A 17,553-nucleotide genomic window follows, 5' to 3' on the forward strand; every position below is an offset into this window, starting at 1 on the left:
CAATGTTTGAACATGACCACAGATAGATGTAATGTACAATATGATTTTGCACATCCAGTACAATATTGAGTGGAGCAGAGGCTTACTTTCTGGTGGGAAACTGTTGTCCCACAGGTTGAAGTGCAAGACAGTGGGCAATAATAAAATATTTTACTTTGGTGTAAAATTTAACACAATTGTTGGACACTGCAACTTTAAACCATACTGTATATGTTTTGTGTTTGGTTAATGCTTTTTTTATATTAAAAAAAGCACTTACTGTAGCACTTAATATTTTATTAGTTCCCTATATATGGCCCATTGCTGGGAGAGGGGATGATTGAATAGACGTGCCCCTTGTGACCATTCCTGGCTACAGTATGTCTTTACTTCGATCGGTATGGAAGCGTATTCAGCTGGCCCTCTCGCCTTCTTTCTTGGTGCTGTTGTTTGGGCATCTCGTTGTTTACTCTGATGGACAAGCACGTTGGTGTGAAAAGTAACAGTACTACAGCACAATACAATCTGCCATGCGTAGAGAAATTAAGCCCCAGGTTATTTTTGTAGCCCTTTCCAAGTTGTTGTGTTTTACTCTTGCTTTTTGTGCAGTGATTTGGGGAATCAAGGTATTAAACGATTGTGAAGAATGAGATGAACCTCTTCCGAACGACCTGGAATATAGGACTTTATTATGTTACGTAAGGGCTTTGTGATTCCACAGTAACACTGTATTCTAGTTCTGAACATATTACCAACTGGACATTTAATTGTGAACTGAAGAAATTTAGGCTACAAATGATTAAAATAAATTATGCTACTTAATCTGTAAAGTTTTTATTGTTGTTTTAGTGTAAATATAACCTGTTATTACTAGGTTAATTTGACTCTAATTAGACCTATTATGCATGAACTTTTATTTGAGAGGTTATTACTACTGAAGAATTGATTATTCAGTACACATCTCTATTGGTAACCAGCCAGGCTTATAATAGGTTGTAATTGATTATTCAGCCCTCCAGAAGGACTGGATTCATGTACAGTAATGTGTAAAGCCCATGTACAATTTAATCCTGTGACGGCTTCCTACAAAGCTTTTCAAAAAACATTTTATTGCATCCCTGCACAAACCTGCAGTCTATTGTTTTTCTAGCTCTTTTTCCTTCTTGATGCTGCTTGAACTTGGTATAGTACTTTTAGATTCAAAGGATAGAGGCTTTGTTGAATTTCATATTATATAAAAGTGATGATGGGGAGTTTCAGGATGTAGAATGCAGTACATCACGAGGGAGGCAGCTAATAAATCCAGTCAGCTATATTGCTGCTGAACTAATACAATTTTCAATTGTGTGTAAACCAGGTAATAATACAAGATGTACTGTAGGAACCTACTGAAAGTTAATTTATTGTTTAGCACAGCTAACACAGACTTCATTGGGATCGTATTGACAAGCTAAGACAAATGGAGCCTAATCGCTTAGTGCATTGAACAATTGGAATCATCACTCTCTGCTGTTTTTATGAATGCGTTCTTTTGTAGTGCATATTCATTTGAGTTAGAATTTATACTCCATATAGTCTTTTATAACATAGGTCAGCAGTGAGATCCAGTCACAGGATATACTAATATTTATGGTTTGTTTTCCATCAAGACTGCATGTATCTTACAAAAAAGAAAAATGAAACAATTTAACTCAGTTTTTGGAAGAAGTTACAGCACTAAGTATGTCAGTACCATACAGTACACCCCCCACCACCGCTGGAAATTCAAAATTTGAGCGAACAGTTGATGGCTCATAATCTAGGCTTATTGTATATCAATAGTATAGAATAATAATTGCCAAGTTTCATGACAGTTTGATCCAGATTTATGCAAAAATGCAAGTGCCCCATACAGATTGGTGGATGAACAGACAGACACTCCCTTATATCCCCAGATATTAACCGCTTATGCTAAGTAATATTAATACCAATTTTCCTGGAGGGATAGTAATATTTTTTACAAACTCAACCCTTTTGGCTCTAGTCTAGCAGTGCATTTTTGATGGCCATCTCAGTTCATTTCAGATTCCTGCCAAGGTGATTCACTATTTCCAGGGTTGTTTTTGGATTTAATTCTTTTTGCTTAAACAAGGTCCTTCGACTGACCTTCAGTATTGCTTCTCTCATACACTTGGTACGCATCCAAAACACGCTGGGGCTGTAAATATGGTGTTTGTTTGACTTCCAGTGTCCTCTCTCTGTGGTATTCCACTGCTTTTTATTCGCCTTTATCACTGGGCTCCACTAATCTCTATCAATATTTTATTTCTTGATAAATGAACACACATATTTCTGTTCTGTTTGTAATGCTTTAGGAAAGCTGTCCCTTAATACTGTGCTTTTTAAACCCCTTGTTCCATGTACAGTACTTTGAGAAAACTGTCCATCAGTTGCCCAAAGCACTCCCCAGCAGCACCAGCTAATTGAATGTCCACGCCCACCTCCAGTATGGGTGTACCTCTTTGTGTGTTTGGTAATGAATGCGTTGGGGACAGTGCTAGGGGCCGTGATTACTGATCTGTACAGAGCGAATTGGACTGGTGTTGGTTTACATAAAAATATATACAATTGTTATACATTGAGAACTGAAGAATGCTGATTTTGTAAACTTTTGATTGACGCAAAACTGACACATCACCATTGTGCGTCCAATTATGGACTCGGTGTGTAAGGTGCAATGGGGAATGTGGATGCTTGTTAAATTAATTGACGCATCACAATTACACATGTTAAATGCATAATGGAACGGATCCAGTGGGCAAAGCCCTTTACAATTGTTGTGTAAGTTGGTTATTGTTTGATATAGCTACATGAATGGGTCTTTCTTAAAAACTGAACTTACATTAGCAGTCATCCCAGTTTTAAAGTAATATTAAAACTTTCTTGAAATGGCATGCATGATTGATTCCCCCCCCCCCCCCCGTATTTGACAGCAATGAGAGATAATTTAAATATAACACAACATAACCAAATGTTTAGACCTTCTTTCATTGATCCCGATGCTATATTTTATATGCTATAGTTTTCTTATGAAGAAAAAATCTATATATATATATATATATATATATATATATATATAATTATACACAGACGTGCTCAAATTTGTTGGTACCCCAAAAAACGAAGAATGCACAGTTTTCTTTGAAATAATTTGAAAGTGACAAAAGTAATTGGCATCCACCATTGTTTATTCTATATTTAATAGAAATCAGACTTTGCTTTTGATTTTTTATTCAACATAATATTGTAAATAATAAAACAAATGAAAATGGCATGGACAAAAATGATGGGACCGCTAACCTAATATTTTGTTGCACAACCTTTAGAGGCAATCACTGCAATCAAATGTTTTCTGTAGCTCTCAATGAAACTTCTGCACCTGTTAACAGGTAGTTTGGCCCACTCTTCCTGAGCAAACTGCTCCAGCTGTCTCAGGTTTGATGGGTGCCTTCTCCAGACTGCAAGTTTCAGCTCTTTCCATAGATGTTCGATAGGATTCAGATCAGGACTCATAGAAGGCCACTTCAGAATAGTCCAATGTTTTGTTCTTATCCATTCTTGGGTGCTTTTAGCTGTGTGTTTTGGGTCATTATCCTGTTGGAGGACCCATGATCTGCGACTGAGACAGAGCTTTCTGACACTGGACAGTACGTTTCGCTCCAGAATGCCTTGATAGTCTTGAGATTTCATTGTGCCCTGCACAAATTCAAGGCACCCTGTGCCAGGCGCAGCAAAGCAGCCCCAAAACATAACCGAGCCTCCTCCATGTTTCACTGTAGGTATGGTGTTCTTTTCTTTGAAAGCTTCATTTTTTCGTCTGTGAACATAGAGCTGATGTGACTTGCCAAAAAGCTCCAGTTTTGACTCATCTGTCCAAAGGACATTCTCCCAGAAGGATTGTGGCTTGTCAATATGCATTTTAGCAAATTCCAGTCTGGCTTTTTTATGTTTTTCTTTCAAAAGTGGAGTCCTCCTGGGTCTTCTTCCATGGAGCCCACTTTCACTCAAAAAGCGACGGATGTTGCGATCAGAAACTGACTTACCTTCACCTTGGAGTTCAGCTTGTATCTCTTTGGCAGTTATCCTTGGTTCTTTTTCTACCATTCGCACTATCCTTCTGTTCAATCTGGGGTCGATTTTCCTCTTGCGGCCACGCCCAGGGAGGTTGGCTACAGTTCCATGGACCTTAAACTTCTTAATAATATTTGCAACTGTTGTCACAGGAACATCAAGCTGCTTGGAGATGGTCTTGTAGCCTTTACCTTTACCATGCTTGTCTATTATTTTCTTTCTGATCTCCTAAGACAACTCTCTCCTTTGCTTTCTGTGGTCCATGTTCAGTGTGGTGCACACAATGATACCAAACAGCACAGTGACGACTTTTCTCCATTTAAATAGGCTGAATGCCTGATTACAAGATTGGAGACATGTGTGATACTAATTAAAAAAACTAATTAGTTTGAAATATCACTATAATCCAATTATTTATTATCTTTTCTAAGGGGTACCAACAAATGTGTCCAGGCCATTTTAGAATATCTTTGTAGAATAAGCAATAATTCATCTCTTTTCACAGCTTCTTTGCTTTATTCTATGACATACCAAAGGCATGCAAGTATACATGATAAAATAGCTTTTAATTTCATCACTTTTCAGGAGGAATGAAGCATTATTTCAATGAGCTGTAAGGGTACCAACAAATTTGAGCACGTCTGTATATATATATAAAATTGCACTGAATGTGAACAGAATTCAGTTGGTTCTGAATAGATAAAACTATACTTTTATTAGTGCTGGGACAAATATCCGAACATTCAAATTAATATTTTTTTACATGTATTCGGATACAAAAATCAGATGTTTGTATTCGCTACAAATGACAAAAGTATCTTGCACTTATTTACCGTCTCACCAGAATTTGCATGAAAGTTTCCAAAAATGGCAAATGAAAAAGAGCTCTGTGTGATATGTGATATTAACATACATATACATATATATATATCTATCCAAACCAGATCATGCGCACGCACGCATAGTGATCTCTACGTAAAGCCATGTGGGACATGTTGTGCTGCTTTAGAGCAAGCCAGAATCTCATGGGACAGAAAAAAGGCAAGCACGTCATTCTGAAATGCCTCGGTTAAACAGTGCCCAAATTCCAGAAAATGTTTTGTAGTGATTTTTGTATAGATTGTATGTATATACAGTCACCTCCAAAATTATTGGCACCCTGGATAAAGATGAGTAAAAGAGACTGTATAAAATAAATAATACCAGTACTGAGCTATATTGTAATTTTCCAACATGTGGAATATATTTGACTTTATTAATGATTCAATGGAATCAACCAAAATTACACCTTTCTCAAATTATAAATTTATTTCCAAAAAAAAATGAAGTGTCACAATTATTGGCACCCTTGTTTTCAGTACTTTGTGCACCCTCCCCTTGCAAGGATAACGGCACTGAGTCTTTTTCTATAATATTTAATGAGATTGGGAGGGATCTTAGACCATTCCTCCATACAGAATCTTTCAAGATCCTTGATATCATTCGGTCTGCGCTTATGGACTGCCCTCTTCAATTGAAACCAAGGGTTTTCAATGGGGTTCAAGTCTGGAGACTGAGATGGCCATTGAAAAATGTTGATTTTGTGGTCAGTTAACTATTTCTTTGTTGATTTTGATGTGTGCTTGGGGTCATTGTCTTGCTGGAAGATCCACTTGCGGCCAAGTTCCAGCCTCCTGGCAGAGGCAACAAGGTTTTTGGCTAAAATGTCCAGGTACTGGGTAGAGTTCATGATGCCGTTGACCTTAACAAGGGCCCCAGGATCAGTGGAAGCAAAATGGCCCCATAACATCAAAGATCCACCACCATATTTTACAGTAAGTATGAGGTTCTTTTTTGCACACGCAATCTTCTTTTGACGCCAAACCCACCGCTGGTGTGCATGGCCAAAGAGCTCTATTTTCTCTATCTTTCCCCATGGTGATGGATGACAAATGGATTTCATATGTGTGTTATCTCATTTTTATACCCCAGTGAAACAGGAAGCCATGGAAGGCCACAATACAGTTCCTTAAGACTGAGATGAACTTAAAGAAGTATAATGTTAAAGCAGATTTAATTTTGTTTGATTTTATTTATAAGAATCTTTAGGGGTGGCAATAATTCTGATACCTCTCTTTTTGAGATTTTTTTTATTACTTGTTAATAAAAAACTTTTTCTCTGAGCAATTGTATTAGAATAAAAGAATATGGTTTTACCATATATTTGAGCATAAAATATACAGTGCTGTGAAAAAGTATTTGCCCCCTGTCTGATTTTCTGCATTTTTGCATAATTTTGACACTGAATGTTATCAAATCTTCAACCAAAACCTAATATTAAATAAAGGGGACCCTGAGTGAACAAATAACACACAAATTTGATACATATTTAATTTATTTATTAAAGAAAGTTATGCAACACCCAATGCCCTCTTAGACTCAATAACTGGTTACGCCACCTTTAGCAGCAATAACTGCAACCAAACGCTTCCTGTAGTTATTGATTAGTCTCTCACAACGCCATGGAGGAATTTTGGCCCACTCCTCCATGCAGAACTGCTTCAACTAAGTGACATTTGTGGGTTTTCGTGCATGACCTGCTCGTTTCAGGTCCTGCCACAACATCTCAATGGGGCTTAGGTCTGGACTTTGACTAGGCCATTCCAAAACTTTAAATATCTTGTTCTTCAACCAGACTTGCTTGTGTGTTTTGGATCACTGTCTTGCTGCATGACCCAGCTGCCCTTCAGCTTCAGCTTACGGATGGATGGCCTGACATTCTCCTGTAGAATTCTCGATACAGAGCAGAATTCATGGTTCCTTCAGTGATGGCAAGGCATCAAGGTCCTGATGCAGCAAAGCATCCCCAAACCATGACACTACCACCACCATGCTTGACTGTTGGTATGAGGTTCTTACTGTGGAATGCAGTGTTTGGTTTTCGCCAGACATAACGGTGCCCATGTCGGCCAAAAAGTTCCACTTTTGACTCATCTGTCCATAGAACATTGTTCCAGAACTCTTGATGATCATCCAGGTACTTTTTGGTAAACTTGAGACGAGCATTCATATTCTTCTTAGTGAGCAGTGGTTTCCGCCTTGCTACTCTGTCATGAATCCCATTTTTGCCTAGTGTCTATCTGATGGTGGAGTCATGAACACTGACCTTAGCCGAGGCGAGAGAGGCCTGCAGATCCCTGGATGTTGTTCTAGGGTTGTTTGTGACTTCCTGGTCAATTTTACGCCTTGCTCTTGGAGAGATTTTGGCAGGACGGTCACTCCTGGGAAGATTCACTACTTTCTCCATTTGGACAATATGGCTCTGACTGTGGTTCGGTGGAGCCCCAGAGCCTTAGAAATGGCTTTGTAACCCTTTCCAGACTGATGGGCATCAACAACTTTATTCCGGAGGTCTTCAGGAGTTTCTTTTGTTCGTGGCATGATGTGCCTCTAGAACCTGTGTGCCGACAACTTCACTCTGATGGTAAGGGCGAAAGTTAGTCATATTTATACTGGGCAGGGCTGGCCCAAATCAGGCCTGGTTGTTAACCAAAGTACTCAAACAGCTGATCCTAATTATCTCTGTAATTGGGTTGAGTTAACTAGGGGGGGGCAATAACTTTTTCACACCTGAAGATTGCATGTTTGATTACCTTTCACACCAAACAAATGAAAGAAGCACCAAACTTTTGGTGTCATTTTTTCTCTCGGACTCCCTCTATATACTACTACAACCCACAAAAAATCTGACCAAATACAATGTGAAAAATGTGCAAAAATGCAGAATACTTTTTCACGGCACTGTAGCTCATTACCTGTGTTTTATTTTATACAGCCTTTTTTGCTCATCTTTATCAAGGTTGCCAATAATTTTGTGTGTATATATATATATATATATATATATATATATATATATATATATATATATATATATATATATATAATGTGTGTGTGTATATATATATATATATATATATATATATATATATATATATATATATATATATATATAATGTGTGTGTGTATATATATATATATATATATATATATATATATATATATATATATGCATGCATGTATATACAGTGCCTTGCAAAAGTATTGACCCCTGACCAATTCCAATTCTCTCATATTACTGAATTACAAATGGTACATTGAAATTTCGTTCTGTTTGATATTGTATTTTAAAACACTGAAACTCAAAATCAATTAATAAAGTATTCCACTGTGCTGTGGAAGCTCCCAGTTTACACCAATGAAAGAAATTGCCCTAACGATGACACAATTACCTTACCATTGGCCTCCACCTGTGAACCATAAAAGTTGCTGTCACATTTTCTGGATAAAAACCCCACTGTTGAAGGATCATTGGTCAGGCTGTGAATCTGAAGGAAAATGGAGACCAAAGAGCATTCTACAGAAGTTAGAGATAAAGTAATACAAATGCATAGATAAAGGGTACAAAACAATATTCAAGTGTTTGGATACCCCAGTGAGCACAGTTGGATCAATAATCAGGAAGTGGAAGCTGCATCACACCACCCAGGCACTGCCAAGAAAAGGCCGTCCCTCAAAACTCAGCGCTCAAACAAGAAGGAGACTTGTGAGAGAAGCCACAGAGAGGCCAACAATCACTTTGAAGGAGCTACAGAGTTCAGTGGCTGGAAGTGGAGTAATGGTGCACCAGTCAACCATATCAAGAGCTCTGCATAACACTGGCCTGTATGGGAGGGCGGCAAGAAAGAAGCCGTTACTCAAAAAGTACCATCTGAAATTACGTCTGGAGTTTGCCAGAAAGCAAGAGAGTGACCCAGCTGCGATGTGGGAAAAGGTTTTGTGGTCAGATGAAACCAAGATAGAGCTTTTTGGCCAAAACTCAAAGCACTATGTGTGGCGTAAACCTAACACTGCCCATGCCTCAAGACACACCATCCCTACAGTGAAGTATGGTGGTGGCAGCATCATGCTGTGGGGATGCTTCTCATCAGCAGGGAGTGGGCATCTTGTTAAAATTGAAGGAAGAATGGATGGAGCAAAATACAGGGAAATACTGCAAGAGAACCTGCTTCAGTCCGCTAAAAAACTGAAGCTTGGGAGGAAATTCACCTTTCAGCAGGACAGCGATCCCAAGCACAAGGCCAAAGCAACATTGGAGTGGCTCAAGAACAAAAAGGTGAATGTCCTACAGTGGCCCAGTCAAAGTCCTTATCTCAATCCCATTGAGAATCTGTGGCACTATTTGAAAATTGCGGTCCACTAGCGTCTTCCAACCAACCTGAACAACCTGGAGCAAATCTGCCAAGAAGAATGGGCCAAAGTTACTCCGACACTGTGTGCAAAGCTGGTACATACTTACCCCAAAAGACTTAAAGCTGTTATTTCCAACATAAAACCAATGTCACCTTACAATAATTGATTTTGAGTTTCAGTGTTTTAAAATAAAATATCAAACAGAACGAAATTTCAATGTACCATTTGTAATTCAGTAATATGAGAGAATTGGTCAGGGGTCTGAATACTTTTGCAAGGCACTGTGTGTGTGTGTGTGTGTGTGTGTGTGTGTATATATATATATATATATATATATATATATATATATATATATATATATATATATATATATATATATATATATATATATAATATATTTTAGCTCAAAGAGCCAGCTGCCCAACGTTTCGATATGTTGTACATATCTTTCTCAAGGGAGCCTGTGTTTGAATCCAAACATTGGAGGTATTTATAGGTTTTTGACGGCATGACAACTAATTCCAATTAACACTACTTTACATAAACTTATATTTTTATTATGTCATGCAATGCTGGCTCTGAGGATCAGTCTAGATTTGGCCTCCCCAGCGCATCAGCATGCACAACTTTTGAATGAATTTTGTTTATTTATTTAAATGTTATATATTTATTGAAGTTAATTAGTTCATTCTTTTCTGTTGAGTCCCGCTGGCATAATCGTGTTCAGTCTATTTATCCATTTACTTTCTTTTATTCTTCTATATGTCGCATTGTCTAATTTGAGCTGTTCTAATACTACAAACTTTACATCATTTATGTCATGTCCCTGACTGATGAAGTGCTGTACTATTGGTTCATTCATTTTTTTTATTTCTAATTAACGAAAGGTTGAATATATATATATACAGTACTGTGCAAAACTTTTAGGCAGGCGTGAAAAATGCTGTAAAGTAAGAATGCTTTCAAAAATAGACAAAGTGAGTGAACAGGAGAAAAATCTACATCAAATCAATATTTGGTGTGACCACCCTTTGCCTTCAAAACAGCATCAATTCTTCTAGGTACACTTGCACACAGTTTTTGAAGGAACTCGGCAGGTAGGTTGGCCCAAACATCTTGGAGAACTAACCACAGTTCTTCTGTGGATTTAGGCAGCCTCAGTTGCTTCTCTCGCTTCATGTAGTCCCAGACAGACTCGATGCTGTTGAGATCAGGGCTCTGTGGGGGCAATACCATCACTTCCAGGACTCCTTGTTCTTCTTTACGCTGAAGATAGTTCTTAATGACTTTCGCTGTATGTTTGGGGTCGTTGTCATGCTGCAGAATACATTTGGGGCCAATCAGATGCCTCCCTGATGGTATTGCATGATGGATAAGTATCTGCCTGTACTTCTCAGCATTGAGGAGACCATTAATTCTGACCAAATCCCCAACTCCATTTGCAGAAATGCAGCCCCAAACTTGCAAGGAACCTCCACCATGCTTCACTGTTGCCTACAGACACTCATTCGTGTACCGCTCTCCAGCCCTTCGGCGAACAAACTGCCTTCTGCTACAGCCAAATATTTCACATTTTGACTCATCAGTCCAGAGCACCTGCTGCCATTTTTCTGCACCCCAGTTCCTGTGTTTTCGTGCATAGTTGAGTCGCTTGGCCTTGTTTCCACGTCGGAGGTATGGCTTTTTGGCCGCAAGTCTTCCATGAAGGCCACTTCTGACCAGACTTCTCCGGACAGTAGATGGGTGTACCAGGGTCCCACTGTTTTCTGCCAATTCTGAGCTGATGGCACTGCTGGACATCTTCCGATTGCGAAGGGAGCTAAGCATGATGCGTCTTTCATCTGCTGCAGTAAGTTTCCTTGGCCGACCACTGCGTCTACGGTCCTCAACGTTGCCCGTTTCTTTGTGCTTCTTCAAAAGCGCTTGGACAGCACATCTGGAAACCCCTGTCTGCCTTGAAATTTCTGCCTGGGAGAGACCTTGCTGATGCAGTATAACTACCTTGTGTCTTGTTGTTGTGCTCAGTCTTGCCATGGTGTATGACTTTTGACAGTAAACTGTCTTCAGCAACCTCACCTTGTTAGCTGAGTTTGGCTGTTCCTCACCCAGTTTTATTCCTCCTACACAGCTGTTTCTGTTTCAGTTAATGATTGTGTTTCAACCTACATATTGAATTGATGATCGTTAGCACCTGTTTGGTATAATTGTTTAATCATACACCTGACTATATGCCTACAAAATCCCTGACTTTGTGCAAGTGTACCTAGAAGAATTGATGTTGTTTTGAAGGCAAAGGGTGGTTTAGATTTTTCTTCTATTCACTCACTTTGCATTTAGCTAATTGATAAATATAATCTATTAACATGTCTATTTTTGAAAGCATTCTTACTTTACAGCATTTTTTCACACCTGCCTAAAACTTTTGCACAGTACTGTATGTATGTATGTATGTGTGTGTGTGTGTATAATATATATATATATATATATATATATATATATATATATATATATATATTAATATATATATATATATATTAATATATATATATTAATATATATTAATGTATGCATATATATGTATGAATATAAATACATTTTAGGGGTGCGTTCAAAGGTTTGTTCGCTAGCCAGGGATTAGAAGATTGTTTCAAACCTTCGAAGGTTTCAGACGCCATTCATGCACTCTGGTTTTTTTTTTTCTTTCTTTTTTTCTTCCTGTTAACAAAAACTGACAGTGTGTGAATACTATAAGTCACACATTAAATGTCACTCCCATGCAAAATTCGATCTTTTGATTTGTACAATGCATATTACGTAAACAAAGTTATTTTTCTGCTACCAAATCGTTGTACTTATAGCAGCTCTACATGGTGCCGCTGCCGTGTATAGAGCAGGTACAGTATCCAAAGCAGTGGGTGGGTACGTTTAGTGGCTGCATTGCTACTGTAAAATGTAGTGCCTAGTGTACAAGACAGTGCAAGAGAAGTGCTATGGTAGAATGTGTTTGAAACATACAAAATATATGCTAACACTGATATTATTAGTTTCGACAACTGAGCACCATCCGTCCCTCCCCCCTCCCCCCTCCCCTCTCCCGCCTCCAGCTTGTGGTGTCCAGAAGCAAACCTTTAATTTCTTCATTAACAATCTCGATAGCAAAGTGTTGCATAGCGTAAGCTTTATTGAAAGAAATGTCTCGAAACCCCTCTGCTGTTTGGGATTTTTTTGTTAAATGCCCAGACGACCAAAAAAAAGTTGAATGCAAACTGTGCAAGCGACTTGTATCATGGAGGTATAACCATTCTCTGGGGTTACTTGACAAGCGTAAGTTCATGTTATTATTATTAGTAGTAGTAAAATGTGACTGATAACCTGCTTGGAACAGTGACTGTTTTGCCTAAGTCTGCTGCAGTTGGTGCTGCTGCAATGCAATCTTACTGTATATATCGCAAGCAGCATCAATTACATGTATATAAACAAAGTGTAGTTTTATTTTTATTTAAATTATAAAAACATGATTACTGTTCTATATAACATATTTTTAAACTACATGTGAATTGTTTTATTCAATTTATATGGATTACCTGTAAAATAATAGGATTTGCAATCAAATATAAACAAGTAGCTATGGTGACGTCACCAGCAAATTTATGCAAATGAGTACCATTGAAGGTTCGAACCTTCCTTCGGTAATGTGTCCTGAACCTTCAAAGGTCAAACTGTACCCTACGCGCGCACACACACACACACGCGCACACGCACACAACACACATCAAGTGAGGCCAAAGAGAAATTGAAAATATCTGTATAAACAAACATTCCAGTACAAAAATACTGTTGCCATGGCGATCAGAATGGTTGCTACTTGGAGCACTGACTGGCACTGATAGACTGTTTTTCTTTTCTTGTCCTCTAGTTAGGAAGGGATTCTATCTATCCATGCGCAGATGCCTTAGGGGGAAGGGGGCTACCATAAAGGAAAGGTTGTGGTGCAGGGGTTGTGTGTCTGTGTCTGGCTGTGGGGGTGGAGAGTGCAGGCGATTCTTCACTGCCAACTACACAGCAGGCTACTTATTGGGAGCAATTACTGGCAGGGACTGTTTGAAGGGGAGCCCCTGGGCTAGTCTAGTCTGGTCTCTTTGCAGGATGGGAGCTGCGGGGGAAAGGAAAGCAGCAGGAAAAAATATTCATAATTTAGGAAGTCAAACGAATACATGCATGTTTCTGATTCTTACAAAACATTGCAAGGACAACATGCTAAGCAGTTGAAAGCACACATCATACAGCAGTAATCATTTATCTGCACTGGAAAAACTGCACCCAGTGTTACCCTGGTGTGTTTTTTATATTTTTTATTTTTTTGGTCGTGTTTGTGGGATCAGATTTTGCTTGATTTAAAATGTGTTGGTTACTCCTCCGTGCATTGATTATTCAGACAATTGCTTGCATCATCAATGATGAAGGTTCTTTTGATGAAGACGTGGAGTTCGACGGTGTCGGATCAGATGATACAGACTCTGCAGTCTAGATACAAAAAGATAACAAACATGTTTGGGGTCTTATATTTAAAATCTTAATATGCAGATGTGTACCCTTGCTGTGAATTTGTATTTACAATAACACTGATATGTGTGAATGTATCTATAAATGTATTTTGAGGGTAAAATAGTGGTGCAGGGATCAGGCTCTTTTTTTAAAAGAAACGAATAGAATTTTTCGATTTATGAGAATCTCATTCTCATCATGACAAACATTCGCTCAGTGCTACTTCGGATGTTAATTTAATATTTTGTGTTGTGTTTCCACACAGGACACTGCAGTTTCTTATGTGCAGAGATTATGTAAAGCCCTTAACTATAAATCATACTTGACCGTTGTCAGTGCAAACCAGTCCACCCAGTTGGGTACAGTAAGTGGTACTGTACAGTAGTTTGGTTACTTGTGACTTTAAATTCAGTCCACAATTTACCAGTGCTGTGTTAGATTTTACTACTCACTCACTGCAGTGCATTTTCATTTCTTTTATTCAAAAATAGATGGTTATTGTTAGGGGCCAGCAGATGTAGAAAAATGTACATTTTCGCCAATGATCTGTTGCAGCATGTTTTAACCCTGTGGAACTATATGTTACCAGTGGGGGTTGTATTGTTTTTTTCTTGTGGGTGTGGAGAAGTGAAACTGCTGTGGGTTTCCTGCATACTATCAGTGTCCACTGAGTCTAATAACAATCTGTGTATGAACACTGTAGATCCTTTTTTCTGATAATTTTGGTTAACAGCTTTGCTTACATGTACATTTACTCGCTTGATTAGAAGATCTCTGATACTGCCCATGTTCTGTGGTGTACCCGGATTTCCAGTGAGGAATTTATATTTGATTTACTAACTGGAGGGGAACGGGATATTTGTGGTGAGTTTACCAGAGGTAGATTTATTATCATTAGAATGCTTTAAATATATAATGTTACATTTTAACTGACAAATAACTTGTATAGTGTTCAGGGGTGTGCACTTCATATCGCCCAACACCCGGGACAACAGGATTTGTCTGAGGGAGAACAAGTTTTGCCATTATACTTTGGTAGAAAATAGTAAAAAATGCAGAAAAACTTGACAGGTTATACGCAAGTCCTTTAAAAATCTTGGTTTCAGTAGTTACAAAACTGAGTGTCAAGAAAAATCAGAATTCCACAAAGCAGCAGTAATAGTTGATTATAGTGATGCAACAAACTAAAACACCTGTACATCAGGAGTTGAATTCAGCTTATAGAGAAAGATAGTTTTGTTTATTGTAGTTGTACTCTTAGTATGTTACTTAAATTTACTAGCAAATGTGTTCCAAACTGCACTGAAAGGGACATTTTCTTAAAGTACAGTATGTTATAAATTTGTTGAGGTGAGGTGGGGTCACAGGGAACCTTTTGTGTATCTTGAAAAATTTAGTGAACCAGTCAAGCTACTAGGCTAGATCTGCCCCTGTTAATCACTGATTGATTGTGTTCACTGTTAAATAAAACCAAAATCCTACAAGTTATATTATTTTTTTGTGTGTGTTTTGTGCAACGGGGAGGGGGAAAGTAGATTTTTAAGAAGGATTTTTCTAGCATTTTGTCCCTTGGACAATAACTTTTTTGTTTTGTTTGTTTTTAATTGCATACTCCTGGTGTTGTTGCTGGATGCTGGTAAAAGCACTGGCTGCTCTATGCAAGTGCTGGAAAGCCCCTTTTAAAATATGAACGTCATACTGCAGCGAGAGTATGCAGCAAAAATAACCTCCTCCTAAACAGGGTTTGAAATATTTTATGGTAACTGCAGATGGTGCTAATCTGCTGGGTTACAGTCCTGCAGTTTTTTGATGCAGTTAAATGCACCAGAACATGGCAGTGTTACTGTACCTTATAGCCATATTAAAAAAAACAACAACACTTGTGTTACTGTAATGCTTGCTTACTTAGTGTGCCAAATTAATGGTTTTTCACACTTAAGGGATCATTAACACAAGTATTTCTGAATATAAGTTTCATGACACGCTTCCTAAAATTGATTAGTGATCAACATCCCTTTCATCTGATTTGAATGTCATACAGTATCATTTGATTGCTACATTTTGTATATTTCTTCCAACTATTTTTGTTTGTTTTTCTTCTTTTATCTTTAAAAACAACTTTATGGATATTAGAATTCAGGGCTAATTTTATGTCCTGACATTGCCAATATAAGTAGTTCATTTATGCGACAGCACAGGGTACTTCAAGTTTGGCAGTGTGCTGACGATGAATCAGACTTAATGGTATGGAAAGGATATTGCATACTGGAGAAAACTGTGTGTCTGCTGCTTCTGCTTGAGTCAGCAGCTATTGCATTATACTGTAGTATGCCTGCTTTGTTGGAACAGCCTATAAAGGTTATTTGGGGGTGTTTCGAGTCACAGCAGTGACGGCTGATTATCAGCATGCATTGCTGCCTTGCAGTGCAAGCGCATCACTGTGAAGAGACTGAGACACTTCTGATGAAAAGAGGCTTTGAAAATTCTTTCCAAAATAAGCACGCTGGAGGAGAGGTGAGAAGGATTATGAACAAAGGGGACAAGTAGCCAGCATCGGTCAAATTAATGCATAATGGTGTTTTATATGGTTTGGCTTGATAATTATGCAGTGTCACGAGCCACGTTGTAGCTGATTTCTTGGGAAATGGTCTTAGCCAAATAGTACATAGTCCTCTAGACTCTAGAAAGTAAGAGCTGAATCTTGAATATAGTCAGCTTTTTTGTTTAATGGATGATACAGTTTATATTATGAACAGTTTATATAAATTACTTTGAAATTAGGTTTCATGCTGCCCTATGAAATTAAATATTACTCTTGGCAATATATTTTAATTGCATTAGTTTGCTGCATCTCAATCTGGATCTATTCTTTCCAGGGATTTTACTATACAGTACTGTGTCAGTCTGTAGTCAGTTTTATACTAGATGCTAAAGTAAAATGGGCCCACAGTTATTGGAAATGTTTTAATGACTACCTGTCTACACTGCTAGAGCTTCAGGATCCAGTTTGTATGCAGTATGAAGAGCTTGATATGATAACTGGTCAAGGACAACTTGAAGCAGTACAGTGGCTTCCTTTTCATACACATAATTGTCTCATACACAGTAGAGTGGTTCATAATAAACTTGAATCTGCTCGTGTCTAATCTCGTGTTTTTTTTGTTTTTGCTTTTATTTACAGCCCATTTTAAATAAATAGATTAGTAATAATGGTATAGCAAACTGCATTTCATCTCTATTATTCTGTGAATACAGAGGATATATAGTATATTGAGAGGCAATATGTTCTACAACCTACTGCTCTGTGTACAGCACCATAATTGCCAAAGTCAAGTTCAAATGTCCCATTGCTTTCTATTCTGTTATGCTGGGTGTGTGAAATGGTTTCCTACATCTTTAAAAACAGCAATAGGCAAATTAATCCAACAGACCATGTGACTTGAAAGCAATCTGGTGCTCGGTGCAGAGCTTGTATTATAACTAATGGATGGTTGCCCTTCTTGCTTTACAAATTTATTATTGGCTGCTTGCCTGGTGTTTCTGAAAGACATAATGTGACTTGCTCTTCTGTCCTAATTTGAAAGCTTTTATGCGGAAAGCAGCCTCCAACAAACAGACTTGTAATATACTATCAGGAAGATTATCCTCTAGAAATAAAATAATATATGTAATGTGTGTTGAATGACAACA

The 17,553-nt window shown here is 38.0% G+C and overlaps 1 protein-coding gene across 2 annotated transcripts in view; it reads left to right on the forward strand.

Annotated features, from left to right (window-relative positions):
* The window catches only part of LOC117418185 (probable JmjC domain-containing histone demethylation protein 2C), a 101,725-nt gene that overhangs the window by 41,115 nt on the left and 43,057 nt on the right, over positions 1–17,553 (forward strand). The gene's annotated exons all lie outside the window — the stretch shown is intronic.

The sequence above is a fragment of the Acipenser ruthenus genome, chromosome 13 (genome assembly GCF_902713425.1).
Source record: "Acipenser ruthenus chromosome 13, fAciRut3.2 maternal haplotype, whole genome shotgun sequence".
NCBI classification, from domain to species: domain Eukaryota; kingdom Metazoa; phylum Chordata; class Actinopteri; order Acipenseriformes; family Acipenseridae; genus Acipenser; species Acipenser ruthenus.